At 50.0% G+C, this 19,431-nt stretch overlaps 1 protein-coding gene across 1 annotated transcript in view; it reads right to left on the bottom strand.

Moving 5' to 3' along the window:
- Positions 1-19,431, bottom strand: part of LOC139776176 (gustatory receptor for sugar taste 43a) — a 236,201-nt gene that overhangs the window by 213,617 nt on the left and 3,153 nt on the right. The gene's annotated exons all lie outside the window — the stretch shown is intronic.

Raw genomic sequence — 19,431 nt, 5'->3', positions numbered from 1 at the left:
GGGAGCGAGCGTGGTGCTCCGAGGGGGGAGCGGGGCGGGGGGAACTTGAGTGGCGAGGGGGTGTTGGGGAAGGGGGTTTCGGCGAGCGCGTCGGGACATGTTGTTATCAAATGTTTATCAAATATTTGATAAACAACATGTCTCGACGCGCTCGCCGAAACCCCCTTCCCCAACACCCCCTCGCCACTCAAGTCCCCCCCGCCCCGCTCCCCCCTCGGAGCTCCCGGGGCCGTAGGCACACAGTACTCCTACTCTGTTCCAATAGAATAATGAAAGTGATCTTTACATGATATTAGCGCCTACACCTAAGGTCAAATTATATTATGTTCCCCTTGCAACACTTCAATTTTTATCTGATAAAAGTTGTTCAAATTAATTAGTAAAAAAAGATGGTACAATAAAAAATATGGGTTTTCGTGTATAATATAAAAAATGTTTGGACCTCACTAGCTACTTACGCGACATTTGCAGCCTATTTTCTCGAAAACTATTAAAGTTATGAAAAAATTGAATAATACTTTTTTGTAGACAATTTAATAAGCTTCCATTTTGATAATAACAATTTTTTTAATAAAATCAATATTTTACGAGATATATGCAAAAAACGGAAAAAGTGCTCCTATTTTTCAAGATGGCGGCAAACGCTCATTTTCAATTTATCAGGACTTTTTAGACGTTTATTAGTAAGCCCAAACAAACATCTCTACCAAGTTTCAAAACTTTTAGAATTATTTCTGTCAAAAGAGGGGGTGTAAAAATCGCCATTTTTCGCCCTCAACGGGAACCTGTATAACATGCTTTGCGACCTTATTTGAGGTTAAAAGAGGATGAAAATAATATTCTTTTCACCATGTAACGGCTTTCCTTGTGAGGTAATCGAACGCGGACTAGCTCGCCGGATCAGGGGTTCGATAGGAGGCCCAGAGACAGTAACCAGATATAGTTTACACGACAACGTTTATTCAATATTATACATACAAAATCCTTGCCCGGCGGCAATCACGGTATACGGGCCCGGAGGCTACGCGGCACGGAGGATACAGTGCAGGCGCATACGGCGCGGTATTACGAAATGACGGAACGCGGTATCAACGGGGTAAAGTGCAAATGCACACGGCGCGGTATTACAAGAACGACGGAACGCGGTATCTACAGGTTAAAGTGCCACTGCACCCGGCGCGGTATTATAATAAATGACGGAACGCGATATCTACAACGGAGTATAGTGCAAGTGCACACGGCGCGGTATCACAGGAAATGACGAAACGCGATATCTACAACGGAGCGGCCGGTCAAGTGCAGGCTGGCCGGTCGGTAGGATTTAGGAGCCCGGGGCTTCGGTAGCGAGAGAGCTCGTTACGAGGCCGAGGGTGCTCGACCCCGCTTAGCCGTTACCGCCGGGAGTTCGGTTGACGGAGGTCGGGGACACCCGAGAGCTCTCGGTCGAGGCACAGAGCACTGGACCTCGTTTGGTGTGTCGCCCTAGGATTTGGCTGGCTTCGTCGGAAACAGCGGAACGCTGGTGCGGAGACGAAGTGTCTCTTCTCGCCGGGACGCCGGATTATATATTCCGGCGCGGCGGGTTCGGTGGGAGGGAGGCCGATCCTCAGGCGGGCCGCGCGGTGGTACGAGTACGCGCGCTCATCTTCGGCGCGGATCGGCTCCCGTCGGCGTTCGTCGGAGCCGCGCGCGGGGAGGTACCGGTGCCGCGCTTTTGCTCGCGCACACGGTACTTTTGGTATCTTTAAAAAAGGTGGGCGCACCGCGCCCTATCCTCGCCCGACGGAGAATCGGTCGGGCGGCATCCGGAGGGTGTTCGCCGGGAACGATGCCTTTGAAAAGGGGCGCATCGTTGCAACCAGGAAACTGCGGGAAAAATTTTAGGAGCGATAATAAATGTCTTTGAAATGTGTATCAAAATAGCTATGTTTCAGCGGTTTAACAAGCACTACATTTCGATTTAATGAATTCTACACCACAAAACTGTATAGAAATGCATGTACGCGAGCGCATGCACCATTGCTCATATACACTTATCATACCAAAAGTTCCGGAACGGCCAATCATCTCAAAAAGTATTGGTTTATGGGAAAAATATTTCAGATAAAAATTGGAGGAATCAAAGGGGGCCAATAGATGATCTTATTAGATTTTGGGTTTGGGGCCCGTGTTGAGCCCAGTAGTGTAGACATGAAAGCTCCAAGGAGATGTCTACACAAGTATTTAAAAAAAGTTGAGGTATTATTGTAACAGCATATTCTTGAGACTAAATCTAGAGTCTCTAGAATACAGAGTCTGGCCAACTAGACTAAAGCCTCTTAAAATGGCCGTGTTGGTGTGTGGTAGGGATTAGTGTATAAGTGTATACATATGTGTTAGTTTATATAACGCGCTCCCCAAATGCAGCCCCATACACAAAGGCATTGATACACACACAACACATTGATATACAATCAATGTATGATCTATTTGTACTATGATTGGTTACGCCATTTTGAGGGGTTGCAAACTTGAACTAATAAAAATAGGTCTACGAATGGCCAGACTCTGTATTCTAGAGACTCTAACAAAATCAAGTCAAAAAGTCCTGTACTACTTTTCCCTCCGACAAATAAGTATCGAGATATCATAAACTAAATATTGAAAAAGTTACCAAGTTTTCCTTGAATATCTTAAAAAATATTAGGCAAATACATAAATGTTTTAGACAAAAGTTGTTCAAATTAATTAGTAAAAAAAGATAATATAATAAAAAATAGGGATTTTCATTTAAAAAATTTAACTTAAACCTTACTGGGCCCAACACGGGCCCCGGACCCAAAATCTAATAAAATCGTCTATTAGCCCTCTTTGAATCCTCTAACTTTTATCTGAAACATTTTTCCCATAAACCAGTACTTTCTGAGATGATTGACCGTTCTGGAACTTTTGATACATACGGTATGATAAGTGTATATGAGCAATGGTGCATGCGCTCGTATTGTATGTACATGCATTTCTATACAGTTTTGTGGTGTAGAATTCATTAAATCGAAATGTAAAGCTTGTTAAACCGCTGAAACACAGCTATTTTGACACACATTTTAAAGACATTATCGCTTCTAAAATATTTCCCGCAGTTTCCTGTGTTAGGATGGGATCGGATGGATGAGTGCAGAGACGATAATATCCGTGACAAAGCTTATATTTCAGCGTACACAAATTCAGCGATGTTTACAGCGTAACGGACACACAGCGGTAAAGCAGAGAGAGAGAAAGAGAGAGAGAGAGAGAGAGAGAGAGAGAGAGAGAGAGAGAGAGAGAGAGTGATGTAGATGTCACAATGCCGTACTAGGGAGGACGGCGATTGGTCGTACTAATATGGGGACTTTTGAGAAATCGTATGCTATAACACCCCCCCCCCCTCGATCTACAGAAAGTCCTATGGGGAACCAAAATATAACTCTTTCAGACCGCATAGTTTTAGACATTTTAAATGCTTTCCTTTAGGTAGGGCCTTGGTCATCATGTCTGCCAGCATGTCTTCCGTAGGTAGGTGATGGACGCTGATCCTTCGATCCTTCAAGGCTTCCCGGATGAAGTGGTGCCGAATGTCTATATGTTTGCTACGCGCGTGATAGGTAGCGTTTTCGGCAAGTTTCTTGGCTCCGATGTTGTCGTTAAACAATACTCCACCGGCCAAGTCTTTGAAACCTAATTCAAAAAGAAACTCGTTTAAATAAATTGCTTCCTTAGTAGCTTCGACCAACGCCATGTATTCGGCTTCCGTTGACGATAAGGCCACCGTCTTCTACTTCTTGGAGTCCCATGAGATTGGCCCGCCACTGAGGAGAAACACGTATCCGGTATATGAACGTCTGTCCATGGGGCAGTTCCCCCAGTCAGAATCGACGAATCCCTTTAGAAGGGCTGAACTCCGTTCAAAAACGATTCCGATGTCAATAGTACCTTCAGGATACTTCAGGACACGATTCCCAACCGCCCAATGTTCCTTGTCAAAGTCTTCATTAAATTGACTGAAATAGCTCACGACGTGTGCGATATCGGGCCTCGTGGATACGGCCAGATACATTAACGAACCCACTAGCTCTCGATACGGTAACTTTCGCACTTCGTCATCTACTTCGTGGTTTGGTCTGTTCAGTCTCGAATTTACATCCATTGGCGTGCTAACCGTCTTAGAATCCTCCATTCCAAATCTCCTCAACACGTCCTTGATGTATCCTCGTTGATTCATGAATATCTTGTCTTCTCTTCGTGAGAACTCTATTCCCAGACAATATTTGACATCGCCCGAGTCCTTTACATCAAAGTCACGAGCTAGTTTCGATTTAATTTCTTCAGACTTCTTTTTGTTCCTCGATACGATCACGATGTCGTCAACATAAATAAGGATGTACGAAGATCCTTCTTTCTCTTTTATGCGGTATACACAAGGATCGGCATTTGTTGGTTCCGCCCCAATTTTTTGTAAAGACTCGTCGAGTTTTTTATACCAGTTTCTTCCGGCCTGACGAAGTCCGTACAGCGCCTTCTTTAATAGGCATACTTTATTCCCGACTCGCAGTTCTCTCAGCATGGTATCTGCTTTCTTCTTCAAGGCCTCATCGAAAGTCCGGTCTTCCACGATGGATTCTAGGGCTTCTTCCAAAAATTGTGGAGGCTCCATGAGCAGTTCTTCTTCGATGTCTCCGTTGAGATAGGCTGTGGTTATGTCCAAGTGTCGAATACACATGTTTTCCTGAGCCGCTAGGCTCCACCAATAGGCGAAGTGAACTCATCCGCGCTACGGGAGCAAAGGTCTCGTTGTAATGAAATCCAGGACGCTGTGCGAAGCCTTTCGCCACCAAGCGAGCCTTTCTCCTCTTCAGAGTTCCATCGGAGTTGTATTACGAAACGACTTCCGATAACTTCTTTGTCCTTCGGACGATCTATCAACTGCCATGTGTCGTGATTGAGAATGAATTTCACTTCTGAACTTATGGCGTGACGCCAATCTTCTGCATCTTCACTGGACATAGCCTGCTTGAACGGTATTTCAGTCAAGCCTGCGAACAACGGCTCTTCGTTTACTATCTCTTCTCGAATTGGCTGATATTGGAGTCGAGGCCGCCCTCTCTGCCCCGTGCGAATTATCCGAGGTCTACCAGGTTCTCTCCTCGGTTGATCTCGATGTATATTTCCGTCGGGATCTTGTTCGCACTCGACGGCGTCGTTATCGCGTTCATGCTCTTGTTCTTCAGAATCTAGCGGAGTTAACTCGACCTACACGATTCGGTTCTCAGAGGGAGACTCCGTTGTTTTTTCGCTTCGATGTAGATCTTTTGGGATAAAATCTTCAAGAGTTGTCGAGGAGGTACATGTGGGGGAGTCCATAAAAGTCACGTCTCGCGATAGTGCAATCTTCCTTTCTTCAGTTAACCACATCCTGTAACCTTTTGAAGATTCCGAGTATCCTAGGAAAATTGCCGGTTTATCGCGAGGGTCGAACTTTCCTTTGGCTGGTTCCGTATCTAAGCAGAATGCCTTACATCCGAATTCTCGAAAATGTGATATGTTAGGCTTCCTCCCTGTCCATAGTTCGTAGGGCGTTCTTTCATCCAGACTAGAGCTTGGAGTTCTATTTCTGATTTAGTTCGCGGTCGAGACTGCTTCGGCCCAAAAAGATGCTGGCAGCCCTGATTGCAGCAGAAGGCACCTCGCAGTATCCAGTAGGGTCCTGTTCTTTCGCTCAGCGGTGCCGTTCTGTTCTGGATGATACGGTATCGAAAATCTTCTCGCAATCCCGTGCTCGGCAATGAAGGCATCAAATTCGAGATTTTTGTATTCCTCTCCGTTGTCCGATTGGAGGTATTTGATTTTCTTATCTCTCAAGTTTTCAACCAAGGCCTTGTACTCCTTGAATGCGTTGAGCACTTCGCCTTTAGTCTTCAGAAAACGTACCTCGCACCACTTAGAGCAGTCGTCAATGAAAGTGACAAAATATTTAGCTCGTCCGTGAGATTCGACGCGCATGGGGCCACACACGTCGGAATGAACGATTTCCAGTAGCTGTGTATTCTGCTCAGTTTTCTTGACGAAAGGGGTTCTTGTCATTTTGCCTCTCACACAGATATCGCAGTTTAGTTTCTCCTTCGGTGTCTTGAGCTCGATGCCGCAAACTGTTTGATTCTTGACCGCCTCTAGAAGATATCTCTCGTTTAAGTGTCCCAGACGTCGATGCCATGTTTCTAAGGACTTAACTTCTGTGGAATTACATGCTGCTTCGCGAGTACTACCGTTTCGATGACTCAATGTTTCGCGTACATAATACAACCCGTCAATACGATCGGCGATCAATCTGACGACGCCTTCGCTATCGTTGACCGTGGCTTTATCTTTGTCGAAAATTACCCTAAAACTTTTCTCAGTAATTTTTCCGACAGACAATAGGTTCGTACGCAAGTCCGGAACATGTAAAGCGTTCTTTAAACGAAAGTTTTTAATTTTACCAAAAACGTCCGCGCTAAACAGAACTTCACCCTTCGCGAGTATGTCGGTCGAGCTGTTGTTTGCTAAGCTCAGCTCGATGTTGCTGGCATCTTCGATCACGACGAATTCACGAGCTGAGTTACTCAAGTGCGAGGTCGCGCGAGCGTCCCACTATCCAAGCACCATCGGCCGCCGTGATTCGTGCCGGTCGCACGAAACGCACAGTGTTCTTCGCGCGAGTCGACTGATGCACACAAGTTCGTTTCCTCGCTCTTCTTTGCGCTTTCGCGATCGCTGTCTTACTTCTTGGTGCATTCCGCTGCTTTATGTCTTATCGTACCGTATCGATGACAGCGGTATTTGAACTCGCCGCCAGTATTTGCGTCGTTCTTCTTGGCAACGGGTAGCTTTGGTTTTCGCATCTTCTTTCCGCCTTTGTTTGCGTATAATGCATTTTGTACGGGTGCGCGTGCAGCGTCGTTTGCTCTTGCGTCGCTTTCTTCGATAATTTTTATTCGTAGCGTCTCTGGTGCTGGTAGTTCGTCGCGAGACTCTATGGCGCAACGAAAGTTCTCGAAGCTTGATGGTAAACTGTAAAGAAGCATATTCGATAACAAATCGGGATTAATGTCTACTTCCATCTCACCAAGTTTGTCAACCGCGTCAAAAAACTTGCGTATGTGTTCGCGCACTTCGCCGCCGTTTTCCATACGCTGGAGGGTCAACTGCTTCAACAATGTGGCTTTCCTGGCTGGTCCTTTAGATTGGTAGATGTTCTCGAGCTTCAGCCAGACGTCCCTCGATGTCTCGCATTTTTTTATTTGCTTCAGTTCACTAGGATTGATCGAGAGAATAATGTCCGATTTGGCTTTGTCATCGTTTATTTTCCATTGCCTTACCGCATTCGCCGCAACGGGATCGTTGGCTACGAGGGCCGGTTTCACAGACTCACCGCTTACGTATACCCATGCATCGTTTTTTACCAGCAATGCCTGCATCTGCAGCTTCCAGGTGTCGTAATTATCTTTATTCAGCGCTTCTATGCGCTCATCCTTCCGGTTAGTAACGGCAGTCGTGTTACTTTAACCTAAAACTTTCGCAAAGACTGAAACCGATTCACTTCAGCTCTTTCCTCTTTTACTGTTCTGCACTATCTTTGGGCGTTCCTGGGCCCATAATCTGTTAGGATGGGATCGGATGGATGAGTGCAGAGACGATAATATCGGTGACAAAGCTTATATTTCAGCGTACACAAATTCAGCGATGTTTACAGCGTAACGGACACACAGCGGTAAAGCAGAGAGAGAGAGAGAGTGATGTAGATGTCGCGATGCCGTACTAGGGAGGACGGCGATTGGTCGTACTAATATGGGGACTTTTGAGAAATCGTATGCTATAACATCCTGGTGAAAAGAATATTATTTCCTTCTTCTTTCAACCTCAAATAAGGTAGCAAAGCATGTTTTACAGGTTCCCATTGAGGGCGAAAAATGGCGATTTTTACACCCCGTCCTTTCCTATTTTGACTGGGCTACAAAGCTAAATAATGGATAGTTTTTGAGCTACAGTCAGTCAAACGCAAAAAATTCGACTTTGCGAGTATTATACTCCTACACCTGGCATAACCCAGGATGTCCCAGATACGCATGTGCGCACGCACGCATGCACGCACGCACGGACGCACGCACACACACACACACACGCACGCACACGCACGCACACACACACACACACACACACACACACACACACACACACACACACACACACACACACACACACACACACATGAGACCAATCCTCCACCACGCCCATTAGAAGAGTAGGAATATAATACTTGCGGAGTGTGTGTGTGTGTGTGTGTGTGTGTGTGTCGTGTGCGTGTGTGCGTGCGTGTATGTGTATGTGTGTGTATGCGTGACGTCCATGCCGTTCTGGGTTATCTGGGTCGTCCTAAATTATTATTAGGAGTAGGAATATAATACTCGCAGAGTCCGAATTTTTTGTCTTTGACTGGCTGTAGCTTAAAAACTGTCCATTATTTAGCTTCGAGTTCATTACATTTTTTGTTCAATAGGTCATAAGCTACAACATATTTAAAAAATATCCGATTTTACCGAAATCCCAATTCTTATATAATTATAATGCGGAGTCCTTGTTCCTATTTGACTGGGCTATTAACTGTAGGCTGTAGCATAGGCAGTGGATATATACGTGAGATGTGTCAGGTTTTTGTTTCGAGGATTTTGGTTGGTAGGATGTTTTTTTCACCCGGGATGTAGATTTGAGTTTTCGTCTATCTATTGGCGAGCTAGGTACAGTTATCGATTTATATGGCTGTCAATTGGCGAGTCTTGTCGTAAGGCCCCCACCGTCTTATTTTGAGGGTTCAAGCTCAGTTCTTCCAGTGACTCATCCATTCTTTGATTATCGCCGATTTTTCCTTTATTAGGGTTCTCGGTTCCTTTCTGGGTCCTCGGTTTATCTTGCGACCCTGTTTTTATGTTAGAAGACAACGCATAGTCTTATATCTTTACTGTCGGTTCAAACAAATAAAAATTTTCGTTACGTACTTATAATTATATTATAAGTACTTTATATAATTATATTATATACAAGATTTTCAGAAACGCACGTCCCAGACTTTATTTTTATCTGTCGAGACTACTCGTTCAATATAATAACATTTTTTGTAATTTTTCTTGAATATAAGAGTTTCTTGGCGCGCCGTGTCGATAGGTTTATAGTCGTAGATCAGACAAAGTTGATAAAAACGTAGTCGCATATGCCTTATTTGTTTGGATTTCATCACCTGGAAGTTTTCTCTTGATTTCTCGATCTCGTTTAGTCACGTAAGCAAACATGAAAGAAAAAATAGGAAATAGCGATTTTTTTTTACTTTCAGGGATCTTAAATATTGTTCTCCCACTTGCACTTTTTGGAACAAAACGCATTTTAATTTTCGCTCCAAACTTCAACTACACATAGCGATAGGAAAATTTGAAACGTGTCGAGATCATAGCTTACTTTAGGCCAGTCATATTAGACTAATTTAGGGGGTTAACCTTCCAATAAATCTTCCCAGGTTGCAACCACCATGAATCGCTTTGATTTGAGGTGCTATAAGTGGGATTTATTTTGCTTCGCAAAATTAACGCGCAATACAAAGTTATTAACAATATTATCAACAAAAAACGCGATTTTTTAAATTTTTTCTCAAATATCTCGAAAACTAAGCAAGATAGGGTAACTAACTATACGTATCTTTTTTGTAGAGCGTAAAATTATCTACAATAATGATCTGAGCAACATTTATCGTCAAGTCAGTCGTTTAGCTTGCACGCGCCGTCAAAGTCCGAGACTCGGATCCCGAGTTTAATGAAAAATAATTATTTCGGTGTAAAACAAACGTTATCCGACCTGTGCGCAATATTGAATAACTTTGCGCGTCAATAAAAAAATCAGCGTTCGTCGTACAAAAAAATACAAGGGTCCTTTTTTGTTGCAAATTTCGTCCACAACAAGATGCATACGATAAATTTCGTCTCAAATAAATTCTAAGGCCTGAAAACAGCGAAAAACTAAGACTATTCCAAAAAATCAAAATTTTTTGCTTACATATCTACAAACTAAAAAAAAAGAGTCTAAAAAATCGGTTGCATCATGAAAAGTATTCTTTGTAGTTCTCAGATGATGTGTGATTTTTGGGGAATTTTTAATTCCATTTTAAATGACGGAAAAAAATCACCGGCGCAACATAAAAAAAACGATGAAATCGAGGGTTTTCGGGATCCGAGTCTCGGACTTTGACAGCGCGTGCAAGCTAAACGACTGACTTGACGATAAATGTTGTTCAGATCATTATTGTAGATAATTTTACGCTCTACAAAAAAGGTACGTATAGTCACCATATCTTGCTTAGTTTTCGAGATATTTGAGAAAAAATAAAAAAAATCTTGTTTTTTTTGTTAATAATATTGTTAATAACTTTTTATTGCGAAGCAAAATACATCCCACTTATAGCACCTCAAATCAAAGCGATTCATAGTGGTTGCAACCTTTCTCTCGTGGTGGACCGCCTTGACGCGGCGAGAGGGCTCTCCGTTCGGATCCGACGGGTTATGTCCGGTGGCTTCTGTTGGTAGAAGTCACTGTGGTGACCCGTCGGTGAGGTGCGGGGTCTAAGAGTCCACCCTTCCTGCCGCCGATCTATGGATCGGAGTGGCGGGAAGAATGGGAGCCCGGCGCGGCGACTCCCTTAGGGACTGACCTTCGGGCCGGTCCCAATCGCCGGTAGGGGAAGGCGACCCCGACTTCAAACGCCCGGTCGGCCGGGACCGTTAGGGGGGCGTTTCTACTCCTCCCACTGGCCTAGAGGAAGGAAAACCTCGATAAAAAACCACGGGGTTCGGGGTGGGTGGCTCTCTCACCCATTGCACGCCGGTGCTCCGACAGGGTGGGGGAACTGGGGTTTTTCTCGGGGTGGGTTGGATCTCTCACCCATTGCATGCCAGTGCTCCGGCAGGGTGGGGGGTCCGGCCGTAAGGCCAGGGGAGGGGTTTTGGGGGAGGGTGGTCCCCGTTCCCGAGGTGGGCAAGGATGCCGTCTCACCGAGGGGACGGGAAGATCCCCTCTCATTCTCTATTGCACGCCGGTGCTCCGGCAGGAGGAGAGGGGATAACCCTCTTTCAAGTCAGTCCAGGACGTGGTCCTGGGTCGGTTGGAGGAGAGGCCCACACTTGGCGGTTGCACACCAGGGACGTGGTCCCACGGTTCGCCAAGTGTGGAGGGTTGCATGGGCCGCTCGGACATATTCCGAGGTCGGGGCCGGCGGGTCTAGCCGCTGGACTCCGGCGGTCGGAGATAACATCTCTTCCGAACTCGGCCGCCGGAGTCGATAACAGCCGTCGGTGCAGAGGTCACCTCGGCCGGCGGCTGAACACGGTAGCTAGCCGCCACGGCGGGCAAGGCGATGGAGGGGGTGCGACCTCCTTCGCCCCAACCGTCCGTGGGGCCCCCCGCGTGCCTGCGCCCGCTGCGGTGCCCCGGGGGTCGGACCCCGGGGACCCCTGAAAGCCCGTGGGAGAAAGCTTGCTCCGCCCACGGGCCAGTAGGGGGCTGGAGCCCAGCGCCCCCGTTGAAATATTCCGGGGGCCAAAGGCATAGACACCCCCCCCCTCCCGGGGGAACTCGGGGGAACCCGGCCGGCTGGGAACGTTTCCTGGTCGGTCGGAGAGAGCATGTCCCTGGGTGTCAGAGCCGCAGCGGGTCCGGGGATAAATTCAGACATGACGGACTTTTATTACAATTCTTCCAAAAACGAGACGAGCACGGAGGAGGAGGGCTACGTCGATGGGTCGGGAGGGACCCAGAAGACGTGCGCTTCCACGGAGAGAAGTCAAGCCTCTAATCAAGGAAGCATGGGAGACGTGAGGGTACACGTAAGCAGGTGCGACCAGCAGAAGGGCAAGAAGGGCAACTCGCGGACGAAGATACGGACGTCCGTAGACTCGGATGAGTCCGGGTCTGGTATTCGCAGTAGGAGCAAGCAACATCGCTCTAAGAGCAAGAAACGCTCAAACAGAAGGAGACAGCAGGATTATGTTGATCCGCCTAGGACTCAGTCATCGACCATGGAGACAGACTCACTGGCGGAATCGGAAGTGGGCTCGGAAGGCGAGGAGGTAGTCGTTGTTGGTGACAACAGGGGAGAGACGCCCGCGTTGACTCCTGGCTGCATGGAAGTTGCCATAGCGATTATGGCAGATGCTAAGGAACAAACGGTCGCACTGGTGGGTGAGGAGGACTGCCCACCTATTGACGTGGCCTGGAAAGAGGGCGGACAGGGTCGCCGCCCTACAATTGGGGAATATTATTTAAAGCGACTCGAAGAGGGAAAGAAGCAACTCGTGGAAGCAGCTCGCAAATTGAGGGTGTTGAGGAACGCCGCAATACCAGCAAACCTATCAATGAACAGGAAGGCTGCGGAGAAAAAAGTGAAGCAAGAGCTAAGCCATACACCCACTGAAACGCTTCCCGGCATAATATTGGAACAAGTCAATAGTATTGATCAGGTTGCCGAGAAATCCGGGAAACTCCAGGGAGTGATGAGAAGAAAGCTGAATTTATCAGCCGCAACCATAAAGGTTGCGATTTCCCAACTTGTAGAAAGGTACAAGCGAGAGGAAAACGAATACGTCAGGGATGCGGAGATGGAGGAGCTCCGAGAGAAAATTGCCTCTCAGGAGCGAGAATTAGAAGCTTTGAGAGGACTGTAAGCTCAGCACGAGCAGATGCAGAAGGAGATGCAAGAACAACGCATCAGGATGGAGCGACTGCAGACTCTTTTGGAGGGACAGAACACGGAGTGCTCGTCAAAACAAGAACGCGAGATGCGAGGTACGAAGAAGAGAAAGTACATCATCCCTTCCTCTTCTGAGGACGATATCGCACCCTCACAGTCAGAGGTTGTCCTGCACCCGCACGAGGAGGCGAGGAGCCTCCAAATGTAATGGAAGTAGACGAAGAGGCTACGAGTTCCTATAAGAAAATCATGTAACAAATAGCCCAAGAAGGAACGCCGGAAGCGGTGAGACCTTCCATTCAAGAAAGAAGGAAGGTCATTGATCCGGCGGTACCCGCGAAGGAATCAATCGGAATCTGTGCTGTCGGGGATACCGAAAGGACGACAGAAAAGCACCTGTCAATGGAGGAACGCCTATCGCAGGAAGTGGCGATGTGCGTGGAGGAGAGAGTCAACAAGTTAGCTGACGATCTCTTCCACAGGCTGTCCAAAGTCCTGGGACCAGCCCTCAAAACCCCGAGGAAAGAAGGGAGAACGAATCCCCTTTCTCAGGAATCCGGGAGGTCCGTTAAGCCGACGAAGGTCGGAAAGAATGCTAAGAAAGAGGCCCCTCCGACAAAAAACAACGAGTTGGAGAAGGCGACCTCTTCTAAAGGAGGAAAAAGGACCCAAGGGCGAGAGGAGAAGGGACCTCGCCCGAAGTCCCTAGAACCCACACCGACCCGAAACAGTTAGAAACAACGTGGGCAAAAGTCGTGGGGAGGAGAGAAAAGAAGGGGGCGGATAAGGCTAATCTCCCGACTAAAAAACCGGTCGGGAAAGCGGGAAACAAACCGGAATCGTCCGGTAAACCCATGGGCAAAAATGCCACTCCTTCTCAGCAAAAGAAAGCGAAGCGCAGGGTACCGCGAACAGCCGCGGTTACCCTCACATGCCCTAAGGAGGAATACGCTGTACATATGGCTGCGGCAAGAAGGGCAATAAAGCTTTCTGACTTGGGGATTACAAAACCTCCCAACGTCAGGAAGACGGTCACCGGGGCCCTGAGCTTGGAGATCTCAGGGCAGGATAGTGCTGCCAAGGCGGATACCTTGGCAGCAAAAATGGCCGAAGTACTTGCTTTGAAAGAGGGGGTCCGAGTGGGACGGCCAGTAATGACCGCCGAACTCCGGATCCTGGGCTTTGAGGAGTCCGTTACAGAAGAGGAGGTGAGGGAAGCTCTTGCAGTCAAGAGTAATACCTTCCCCACTAATATAACGGTGGGCCCAATCAGGCGGGCGCCGAACGGGCTCTGTACGGTGTACGTGAGGTGCCCGCTTGCTGCAGCCAATGCCCTCACCAGTGAGAGCAAAATAACCATCGGCTGGACTGGCGCCAGAATTGAGATGCTGGAGAAACGCCAGCTGCAATGTTTTAGGTGCCTTAAAGTGGGTCACACCAGGGCAAATTGTAAAAGTGAGATAGACCGCACCGGTAGTTGCTACCGGTGCGGTCAAATAGGCCATCAGGCCAAAACTTGTGAGGCCCCATTCAACTGCGTCGTGTGCGAGATCAGGGGGCTTCCTAGCAGCCACCGATTCGGCAGCAAGCCGTGCGTTGATGGGGAGAAGGGAAGAGGAGGGGCTGCCTCTTCTCAGAAGAGAAAGAAAGCACCCCCGATGGCAGCAGCCAACAAAAGCAAAAGTACAGTTGCCAAGGATGGGGCAAAGACATCAGCGCCGGTCAAGGGACCGAAGCAGTCGGAGAAGGTCGCGGGTTCGAAAAGTAAACCCAAACCCAAGATCATCGGAAATGAGACAGTCGCCGGCTACAAAAGTACCGGTGGCATGATCGTTGCCTCGAAGGCGGTAAAGTCACCATCCGAAACTATGGATGTGGACAAGATAGAGAAGGAAACAGAGGGGCGGGTGGATCTTCCAGAAGCCGAGCCAATGGAAGTGGAAACCGCGCCCGCGGAAACAGAGAGGACTAGGACGGAGGACCTAAACGGGACAAGATAAGATGTCCCTAAAGGTCCTACAGATAAATCTGAACCACGACCGCGCCGCCCAGGACCTGTTAGTCCAAATGATGGCGGAGCGCGGGTGTGGTTTGGGTATAGTGGCGGAGTCCTACAGGGTCCCAGCAGGCCACCCCTGCTGGGTTGCTGACCGTAGCGGCTCCGCCGCTCTAACCTGGAGAACGCTGCCACACTCCCCCCCGTGCAACTTTTCAGAAGCCGGGGACGGGTTTGTGGCAGCTAAATGGGGGCTCATCTCCGTGGTAGGAGTATATGCCCCTCCGAGATGGGACCTGGCCAGGTTCAAGCAGATGTTGCGCGAGCTCGATGCGTGTGTCCGTAGATATCTGCCTGGCCGGGTCATGGTGGCGGGGGACTTCAACGCGAAATCCTCGCAGTGGGGTTCCCCGCGCATCGATCGGAGGGGCCACGCCTTGGAATTGTGGGCGGCGGGCCTCGGCCTGTGCTTAATTAACACAGGCCGAGAGAGCACCTGCGTGCGCCGGCGGGGGGCCTCAATAGTCGACTTGACATAGACCAACCCCCTTGCCGGACGCGACATAAGTGGCTGGAGGGTGGTCAAGGACCAGGAGTCACTTTCCGATCATCTGTATATAGAGATGATGGTCCGGGCCACCCCTCCGGGGTTGCTCGCCCGCCGCCGCGAGGCGGAGAAGAGGCAACGGAGATGGGCCCTCAAAAGGTTAGACCGGGATCTATTTGAAGCTGCGATCCACGACCTGACCTGGGGAGAGGAGGACGGCGACGTCGGGGAGGACGGGGACGTAAATGCGGAGGCCGAGCGCCTGGTCTCAGTAATGTCGCGAGCGTGCGACGTGGCCATGCCTCGGGTCCGCCATCTCCCCCCCCCCCGGCGCGCCGCCTATTGGTGGACGGAGGAGATAGCCGAGTTTCGGCGCTCCTCTGTCCACGCCAAAAGGACGTGGCAGAGGGCCCACGCAGGTAGGCGCGGAGCCCTCAATAAGGAGGAAGCGGGGGAAACCTGGCGTGCCGCCCGCCAGGACCTCTCCCGCGCCATATTCGCGGCCAAGGACAGGGCCTGGAAAGAGCTCATCACGAGTGTGGAGGAGGATCCGTGGGGGCGCCCGTATAAATTAGTTCAGGATAAGTTGAGGCCCTGGGCGCCCCCACTTACGGAAACATTGGACCCCCAGTTCGTCGACCGGGTTGTGAGCGCGCTCTTCCCGGCCGGCGAGGGAAGCGCAGTCTCATTCCCGAGGACGGCGCCTCCGGAATGGGACGAGGAACTGGGGGTCACGGAAGAGAAACTCGCGAGGGCTCTCCGCAGGGTCAGGAGGGGAAAGGCTCCTGGCCCTGACGGTATTCCAGGCAGAGCCTGGACCTTGGCCGCGGGGGAACTGGCCGGCAGAATGCGCAAAACATTCACAGCGTGTCTGCGCGCCGGTCGGTTCCCCAGGAAGTGGAAGGAGGCCAGCCTGGTGCTCCAGCCGAAGGCGGGCAAACCCGCCGATTCCCCGTCCGCCTACTGGCCTGTGTGCTTGCTGGACGAGGCAGGCAAGATATTCGAGAGAATAATCGCCGAACGCCTCGTCCAGCATCTTTCCCGGAGGGAAGAAGGAGGTCTCTCGGATGACCAGTTCGGCTTCCGTGCGGGAAGATCAATGATAGACGCAATAGTCCCGCACGGAGGCCGACATTGAGGAGGGGAGGGTAGTGATGGGCATTTCGTTTGACGTGAGAAACGCCTTTAACTCCCTCCCCTGGCCGGTAATAGTAAGGGCACTGGAGGCGTTAGACGTCCCCCCTTACCTCATAGAGGTCATCCGGGATTACTTCCGGGACAGAGGTTTGATGTACACAGACCGGGACGGGGTCCTGAGGATCAGGTTAGTGGAGTGTGGGGTCCCGCAGGGGTCCGTGTTGGATCCCTGCTTTGGATCATAGCGTATGACCTGGTCCTCAGGGTGGCCCTCCCCGAAAACTGCTGGCTCTCTGGATATGCAGATGATGTATACCTGGAAGTCAGCGGGGAGGGCTGGCAGGAGCTAGCCAGGCTGGCGAATGTGGCAGCTGCGTGTGTGGTGCGGTCAATAAAGAGGCTGGGCCTGGAGGTGGCCCCACAGAAGACGCAAGCCACGGTCTTCTACGATCGCAAAAAGTGGGGCCGGCCTCCGGAGGGGCTCAGCCTCCGAGTTGAGGGAGTTGAAGTCCCGATCACTCCTCATTTAAAGTACCTAGGGATGTGGTTGGACAGCCATAGGAGCTTCAGCGAGCACGTTGCTCGCGTGGCCCCGAAGGCAACGAAGGCGGCCAATAGTTTGGCCAGGCTTTTGCCGAACGTCGGAGGGGCCAGCGGGCGCGTGAGGCGCCTCTACGTGGCGACGGTCCAATCGGTGCTGCTGTATACAGCACCGATATGGTGGCAGAAGGTGGGGAGCAATCCCCGCCTTAATAGGCAGATGGCGGCGGCCCAAAGAATTATAGTCAACAGGGCCGCCAGAGCCTATAGGACCGTCTCCCACGTGGGGGCGACTGCCCTCGCCGGGGTTCCCCCAATACATCTGATCGCCGAATCGTACGCATCGATGTACGAGTCAACGAAGGCGATCAGAGAAAAGCTGGGGGAAATCCCGCCGAGGGCAAAGAGGGAGCTGAAGCTCCGAGTCACGCAGACCCTCCTGCAGAAATGGACGGAGTACCTCGCAGATCCGCGACTTGCGGGCAGGAGGGTGCGTGAGGCTGTCCAGCCGGTACTTGAGGAGTGGGTGGAGCGAAGAAAGAGGGGATCTTCGTTCCACGCGGCACAGGTGATCACCGGTCATGGCTGTTTCGGTGATTACCTGTGCCGTATCGGGAAGGAGCGCACCACGCGCTGCCATCACTGCCCGGGGGAAGCGGACACGGCACAACATATATTGGAACATTGTCCGGCATGGGACAATGAGCGCCGTGTCCTCCGGGCAGTAATAGAAGAGGATCTTTTCCTCCCGGCCGTCATAGCCGCGACGGTCGGGGGGGGGGGGTAGGAGAAGCGGATGAGAAGTGGAGGGCGTTCGTCTCCTGCGACACAGTGATGTCGTAGAAGGAGGCGAACGAAAGGATCCGGAGGGGGGAGGTTGATCCCCCTCCAGCTAATAGTAGCAGCGAGGAGGAGGACAGGGCGCCGAGGCCACCACCACCACCGCCGCCAGTTCGAAGGCGGGGACAACGGGGGCCTCGCATGGGCGTCCTGACCTCGGCTTTGGACGACGCGTAGGAGAAAGTAAGCAAGGGACTAGGACAACGCCCGGGGGTGGGGGATGTTGCCCTCCGACGGGGACGATATTCCTCCCCATTCCCGGGCGGCCCCTCTCCCTTCCCAGTTTGAGAGGGGGGGGGGGTGTCGTAAAGCAAAGAAAGGCGGGTGTTTAACTCGCGGAGTGAATAGACGGGGGGAACCGCGACAGGGGGACGAGCTCTTCAGGGCCCGTCCTCCTGCCGCCGACGCTTGTGTCGAGCAGGTCGGCGGAGGACGCGGCGACCTGGGGGGGGCTTGGGCGGGCGTCTTAAGGGATGCCTGTCACAAGCGCCCCCTCCGGGGTTGCGGAGGGTGGGGGGCGGGACCTGGGGGTGGAAACACTCCCGAGTTCCGATCCCACCTGCCCTCTACGTGAGGGTGCGGGGGGAGGAGGGGCCCATCACTCAGTGATGAGGTTCCTCCTCTCACCCATCCGGGGGGTGGGCGCGTGGTCGGGGAAAGCCATGCGCCCGCTGCTGCTTCGGCAGCAACTCCGGAGGGGGGGGGTGGCGAGTGGGGTTAGTGTCCCCCACTCGTCACAAATTAGATTAATCCTGCAGGACTTGCCCTGCAGGGCAGGCGTGGGGAGGCTCACGGAAGGATCATGACGTTTCCCGGGGCCTCTCTTACATAACGCCGAGAGGGACACTCGGGGCGATTTTTAGCCGGTAAGAGTCCGGCATAACCGCCCGTTCCGCCCCGGGGACGGGGGTATCCCATGAGGATTTTCCCCCTTGTCAAAAAAAAATGGTGGTTGCAACCTGGGAAGATTAATTGAAAGGTTCGACGTCTAATATGACTGGCTTACTTGCCGATGGACAACCGTTAGTGCTCGGTTATTACTTATTTTAATCTAAAGGCTATTCTAGATTTTTAGGAAACTTCCGCGAAAAAGGAAAATCGTGGAGTCCACAGGACGTAACAAACGCTTAACGTACCCTTTCTATGACACTGATGTGATATTATATGTTACAAACATATTTGTAGAAAACACAGAAGTTGTTAATACGATTCGGGCACGCCAAGTGTTTTTTATGTAAATATTATCGTTAATAATTTTATTTTTTCTAAATTTCTTGATTGTATGTTTGGAATATGATACAAGGTTGGTATCACGTACTTGTAACGCTGTTTTAAAATGGAAATAATAACGGTAATGAGTTACTTTATTAATGGATTAAAAGTAACGATAACGAACTATTTTTAATAACATATAGATACTTAACAAACACAGCAATGTAACGTGTAAAAGAAGAACAAGTATGTAACAAGTATAATAAAGAAACATGATTAAAAAAATGTTATATTAATTTATCATATTCACTTGGCGCAAATCTCTTAATATCATTTTGTAGTAGATAATACAAATCTATACTAATATATAAAATCCTTACGGGT

This window comes from Temnothorax nylanderi, unplaced genomic scaffold, assembly GCF_030848795.1.
Source record: "Temnothorax nylanderi isolate EJ_2023f unplaced genomic scaffold, tnyl_v1.0 TNYL_tig0113_pilon, whole genome shotgun sequence".
Taxonomy (NCBI): domain Eukaryota; kingdom Metazoa; phylum Arthropoda; class Insecta; order Hymenoptera; family Formicidae; genus Temnothorax; species Temnothorax nylanderi.
This window is presented reverse-complemented; position numbering and strand designations above follow the sequence as displayed.